Source organism: Sapajus apella, unplaced genomic scaffold (assembly GCF_009761245.1).
Source record: "Sapajus apella isolate SASKATOON/1434 unplaced genomic scaffold, GSC_monkey_1.0 scaffold50, whole genome shotgun sequence".
Lineage (NCBI taxonomy): Eukaryota > Metazoa > Chordata > Mammalia > Primates > Cebidae > Sapajus > Sapajus apella.
Window position 1 is genome coordinate 6,732,247 of NW_022436990.1, and position 6,867 is coordinate 6,739,113.

Consider the following 6,867-nt stretch of genomic DNA (forward strand, 5'->3'; position numbering starts at 1 on the left):
GTCTGGAAATATTTATTTTAAGAAAATCAAACCACAATATTTGGCTTCCTGGCACAGGGTCCCTTTTCTCCTGGGAGGGTAAGAAATCTTGGCAGGTCCTCCAAGTTTTCCTCTGTCTCAGAATACATTTCACTGAAATTTGATCACCGAGTGAAATGACAGTTTACCTGAATCAGGTTGGTTCCTTTACAGTTTGTTTAGGAACTTGACCTTTTCAGCTTTTACAACTTGGACTAAACATTTATTTAGCATTTACTCTGCTAGGTATGATGAGAGAGACAGAACTGAAACTGACATTTTTTCCTTCCTTGTTTTGATGCTTGGTAAGCTGCTACTTAACCTTCAAGGCCTAGTTCAAATGTTACTTCCTTGAAATTTTTTCATATTACATAGAAGAAAATAAGAAACACCTCAAACAGATGAAAGTAATATTTGATTAATATGGTAGTGATTAGGAAACGTATGCCAGTCCCATGGAAGTTGCTTTCCTCCACCTCAAAACTGGCATTCTCTACCAATGTATGTACAATGGAAGAAAGGCATCATTTCCATAAGGAATTCTTATATACAGAGGCTACACAAAGCCAGGTGATGTTTCTTAAATACAACATTAAAAACTACCATGAGCTGCATAGTGTTGGTTTTGGTCAATAGCCAGAATAATTGAGATATTCCAAAATGACAGTATTTGACTGACAAATGACATAAAATTATTTAAACAATTATTATTAAGCTTAGGGTTACATGTCCAGGTTTGTTACACAGGTAAACTTGTGTCATGGGGATTTGTGTACTGACACTCTTATCATCCATAATTATTTCATGATTCATTATTCATAGTTATTTTATCATTATGCCTGGTACTCACTGGTTATTTTTCCTAATGCTCTCCCTTCCCACAACTCCCCTCCACAGGCCCCAGAGTGTGTTGTTCCCCCCATTGTGGCCATATATTCTCATTGCTCAGCTCCCACTTGTGAGTGAAAACATGTGATGTTTGATTTTTTTGTTCCTGCATTAGTTTGCTGAGGAAAATGGCCTCCAGCTCTATCTATGTTGCTGCAAAGAACATGATCTCGTTCTTTTTTAGGGATGCGTAGTATTCCATGGTGTGTAGGTACCACATTTTCTGTATCCAGCCCACCATTGATGGACATTTAGGTTGATTCCATGTCTTTGCTATTATGAATAATGTTGCAATGAACATATATGTGCATACATCTTTACAACAGGATGATTTATATTCCTTTGGGTATATACCCAGTAATAGAATTGCTGGGTCAAATGGTATTTCTGTCTTTAGGGCTTTGAGGAATCGCCACACTGTCTTCCACAATGGTTTAACTGATTTACACTCCCACCAACACTGTATGAGTGTTTCTTTTTCTCCATAGCCTCACCAGCATTTGTTATTTTTTGATTTTCTAATAATAGCACAATTATAATAATAGCACAACATCTTAGTAAAACTTTCAAACATAAGGCAAAGTTTAATGAATTTTACAATGGATACCAGTTTACTTGTCATCTAGATTTTACCATTAACACAATAACCATATTCTCCTTATCACATACCAATTTATTACACATTCCTCTATCCATTTTGCCTTTTTGAAATACTTCAAAGTAAACAGCAGTCATGAGTATACTTCACTCTAAGTAGTTCAGCATTCATGTCATTAATTCGAGTTCAGTGTTTGTTTTTTGAAGTAAACTTTATACACAGTAAAAATGCACAAATAAGTGTACATACAGTTTTCATAAATGCTTATACTTATGTAACCCAAGCCCCTATCAAGATATAGAACATGCTCACCCCAGAAAGCTCCATCATGTTCCTTCCTAGTCCACCTCTGTCCTCAATCCCCACAGAATGGTTTTCAACAATAATTTTTTTAATTCAGTACAACTTCTATAGCTTACTAGAGCCACCTCCTCTTACTAATAAATTATTGGGCAAGAAATATGATGTGGCATACTTGGAATCTATTAAAGTGAGAGACTAAATTTTTCTTTGTATTTGTTGCTGGTATATGTCAAGAACAAGATTAGTGTTGTGGTTAATGACATATTCTTTGCAAGATTACTCAGTAAAATGCTGTCCCCATACTGCAACTCAACTACAGATTTTATTTGTAAAAATGATTTGCCATGGGTCCTTTTTTAAAAATAAATTTTATTAGGCCCTGCCTCATGCCTGTAATCCGAGCACTTTAGGAAGCCAAGCCGAGCAGATCACTTGAGCTCACAAGTTCACAACCACCCTGGGCAACATGGTGAAACCCAATCTACAAAAATACAGTAGGTTGTGGTGGTGTGCGCCTGTAGACCCAGATACTTGGGAGGCCGAGATGGGAAGATCACTTGAGCCTGGGAGGCGGAAGTTACCAAGATCACACCAATGCACTCCAGCCTGGGTGATGGAGTGAGACTCCACCTCAAAAAAAATAATAGATGTTTATTGTGTACGTGATTTAAGATATACAACATAATGTTATGAGATAGAGTAAAATGGTTACTATAGTGAAGCAAATTAGCACATCTGTCATCTCACATAGTTACTCATCTGTGTGTGTGTGTGGCAAGAGCAAGTATAATCTGTTCATTTGGCAAGAATTTTGAATACGATACACTTAACTAGAGTCCTCATGTTGTACATTAGATCTGCTGCTTCGAATCCTCTGACTTACATCTCTCCATTTCCTCCCCACCACCCTAACCCTGGTAATCAGTTTTATTCTCTATCTCTGTATTTGAATTTGCAGTATAGGTCGTTTAGGGGGCCTTGTATAGTTACTTTCCTCACTGCTTGGGGCTATGATGGGGAAAGTGAGGCTGTCCGCATCCCTCAACCTATTACTTCCTGGGGTGGCCCCTCCCATCTCTGTCACCACTGGGCTTTGTCTTCCTCCCTTAGTCTTAGAAGGGGGAAGGAGGACAGCTGAAGGAGAACTGCCTGTTGGTTGGGGTCTATGAAGAGTCCTAGGAAAGGGAAGCAGTATTGTCGAGAAAGCTCCTCTAGCTGAAATGAAATGAAGGGAGGAGACATGCATGGATACAAGCACATGTTTTGGCCTGGTTTCAGACTAACGAAACAAAGGGAGAGAATGCCAACTAAGCAGTGGAGAAAGGAGTGAAAGGGAAATGACGAATGCTGAGAAAACATTTCAGACAGATTTCCTAGTTCTCTTTATGAAGTTATCTTCTGGTAAGCTGACTTCCAGCCCCTGAGTACTGAGGACTGCTTGACTCTGACTCCTAAGACATCCTCCAGTGAGCTTTGTGTTTGTCACCCTCACACAGGACAAAATAACCAAAGCTGGCTGGCCATGGAGGCACACCCCTGCAGTCCAGCCACTCAGGAAGTTGAGGCAGGTGCATTGCACAACCTCAGGAGTTCTAGTCCAGTTTGGGTAACATTGGCGAGACCTTGTCTCTTAAGAACAAGAGATAACACACACACAAATCATCAAAGAGAGCTCAGGAACTCTGGCTCTTCTTGCTGCTCTCAGAGGGAAAGAGCAACCTGGCTATTCTAGCCAAAGAGCAGGACAGACAAACGAAGGAACCGAAATTGCCCAGCACTATCATACTGGGATGGTTTATCATTGTGGTTGCAGGAAAAATTGTTCAGAATGAGCAAAAATGTAGAATTCTGTTACACCCCTATTTTCTATATCTTAGCTTTAACACATATACCAGCTCTAATGTATATAACCAATTGCTAACTGAGCTTTGAATTGTTTGCCTTTATAACCATTCTACTCTATAGACCATGTCCTATCTACAGATATGCATAGAGAATGTCAGTGTCTGTATAGGCACTTTTATAGTTGTTCAAAGAACTTACTTTCAATTTCTGAATGGGTCAGCAGGTTAATTAATGTGCCAGTTCTAACATCTCCTTTTTACAGATGAAAGAGGCTCAGGAACAAAGATGTTACTTGAAGTCATCAAACTTCCAAGTCGGGTGAATTCAGAAAGTCACTCTTTGATTTCAGTTACTTATGGCCTCTGCCTATTAAAAATACAGCAGTTCTGCTCTACCTTAGGAAAAGCTGTTAGAAATGACGTCTTTCTTTCATTTACTGTTTGGCAAAAAGATCCCTGATGGGAAATGTTACAGAGTTCAATTCTTCTTTCTCAACAAGCCTCCCCTTAACCTGTCCCTCTCCAATCCAGCACCCCCAACAAAAATACTTCAACTTCCCAGCAAGCTTCTCCTGTCTTTTTACCTGTTCTGTGTTTCAAACTTCTCCAGCAAGTAAATGGAAGGCACTCACAACTAGCAAAGTCCAAGTGGCAAAGCTCTGGATTAGAAGGTCCCTGTGCAGAGCAGGGCTTATGAAAGCAACCAAAATTCTTCTTATAGCACCAGGGCAGGCTCACTGCCTGGCACATGGAAAGTGCTGAATGCAAATGTGAAAAAAGAGTGAAGGAATAAATGAGGTCCAGCGGGCACTTAACAAAAGGAACAAAGATAATCTCTGCTCTCAAAGAGCTTCTAGTCCTCCTGGAGAGGAGTTAGAAAACAATAATTGAACAGCTGAAGAATACTTACACAACTTCTCAATATTTATAAACTAATTTAGTACCAACTTGGCCCAGAAAGGCCAAGGAGCAATACGAGAGTTAGATGAGGTCAATAGTGAAAGATTGCCTAGGGGAAGGGGATTTTGAGTTGGGTTTGAAATTATGGTAATTGGTGAGCAGAAAGGAAATAAAAGAGGCAGAAATAAAACATTTAAAGCTTAGGAAGAGCAGATTTGCTTACTGGGAGGAGCAAAATTTCATTAAGGAATAATGAAAAGTGAGGGTGGTGAGATGAGGGACAAAGAAAAAGGACTATGTCTTGATGAATCTTGAATGTGCCTCTGTAAGTTCATAGATTCAGAAAAATTATATAAAAACACTGAGGACGGATAAAATTGCTATTTTTTTGGTTATCATGAGTGAGGAAAGCCTGGGGCCAGAAAACCAGGTGGAAGATTTTGGGATATTGCTAGAATCAGGGATGAAGTCCAGAAGAGAGCAATGGAGATGGGAATGAAAAGCGATTCTCTCTGTAGTCACTCGGTATGGACAGAACACGCCAAGTCATATTTAAGCCAGACTTTCAAATTTACCTCTGACGTCCAGTTTCTATCACTTCAAAGCTTCAAGTTACCAGATGTGGATCTGAGTTTTCTCTGTTCACCAGATAGTTCTCACTCGGCAAGAAAGGTACTGCTCAGACTTTTGTCTGATCTTCACCAATCTATTTTCATCTTCTACAGAAATGAGATTTTCTTGTGTCAACCTGATCAAATTCCTTTTGAATTTGTTTCTTGATCAAGATTTGCAAACTGTCATTCTAATGAACTATTATTTTCAGATTTCAATATACTGAAACTTAATGATCATTTAAAATGTGACTCTATGAATGGTTACTTAAACCAGAGTGATTGAGAATGCTTGGAGTTACCTGAAGATTGATTTATTCCAATGGGCATATTTCTGTACCATTGCTCATGAGCTTATGATAATTTTTTTGTGCTAGTGGTATTAGTAATTTTTGAGTCAGCCAGCTTGGATTTGATTCTGGCTGTACAACTTACTGGCCATGTGATCTTACTTAATCTCTCTAACCTCATTTTTTTTAATCAGTAAAATGGAGAATGATAATAATATATACTGCATATAGTAGTAGCTCTTAACATGTGGCTGCCAGACCAGAAGCATCATCTGTATCACCTGGGAACTTGTTATAAATACGCATTCTCAGGCCCCACACCAGATTTACTGAATCAGAAACTGAGGGTGGGGCCCAGAAGTGCATTTCAACAGCCCTCCAGGTAATTCTGATGCTTGTTGAAGTTTGAGAACCACTGTGAATAGGGTAAGCACTAGATACTTGCAGGGATTGTAATCAGTAAAGGAAATAGCATATGTAAGGGGAATGGTACAGGCCTGGTACTAATGAAATGCTTCATAATTCGCAGGGATGTTAGAGGTGATGATGGTGACCATCTCTACTAGCAAGTTAGGAAGGATCCATGGTTAGGAATAGTGGCCATGATTAGGCCACCAAAAGGAATACCCCATTTTCAGAAAAGTGAAAATCCATCCAGGGACTTCACAGGTAACCAAGCAGATACTTGTTTTCCAAACTTGCTCAAACATAAATCTGCCCCTAATTCCCATATGAGACAGTCATATCGGCTTACCTCTGTCAGTACTTTAGCATAGATCCCTTGAACATAAGCTAATTTGCAATCCCAGAAAACAAGGTAAAAATAAGCTGCTATAACTTTTATTGGTGGTTCTAGGTTACAACTCTGTCCCTGACTCCCTCTAACATTTATTGTCAATGTGGAATGCTTATTGTGGTTAGGACCTTGAAAAACCATGATTTGCCTGGTTGCATGATGGCAGATTCAAGGTTAGCATCCTTTTTTTTTTATTTTTTATTTTTCTCCATTGTGGCCAGTAATCTGGCAGTAGAGGTGGGAAGCAGCCCATTAAGTAAGTAGCCCAGAAGTGAGACTTGTCTGATTTCTGGGTGAGGGTAGACAGAGTAACAAAATATAGCTTCCATGGCTCTTCTGTCTGTTTATCTAACAAACAGCTTTGAGCTTTCACAATTTTCATGCCTGGTGGTACTATGGCAAACAAAATAACCCCTCCATAGGGCTCACAAGTAGGGAAGATACACACACACACACACACACACACACACACACACACACACACACACATATATATCTTAATCTTGATGTATATATTGATCTAATAGTCATACATAACTATCTTTTAAACTGGAATTACAATAAATGCCATAAAGAAGTATATGGTGTTATGTAAGCCTGAAGAATGAAATTGGACTCA

At 39.1% G+C, this 6,867-nt stretch overlaps 1 long non-coding RNA gene across 1 annotated transcript in view; it reads right to left on the minus strand.

The window, feature by feature from the left end:
• Nucleotides 1-4,392, minus strand: part of LOC116526254 — a 43,855-nt gene extending 39,463 nt beyond the window's left edge. Inside the window, exon 1 of the long non-coding RNA XR_004258068.1 lies at nt 4,236-4,392. This is a non-coding gene — a long non-coding RNA (uncharacterized LOC116526254). The remainder of the gene's footprint in view (nt 1-4,235) is intronic.
• Nucleotides 4,393-6,867: the final 2,475 nt, after the last annotated feature.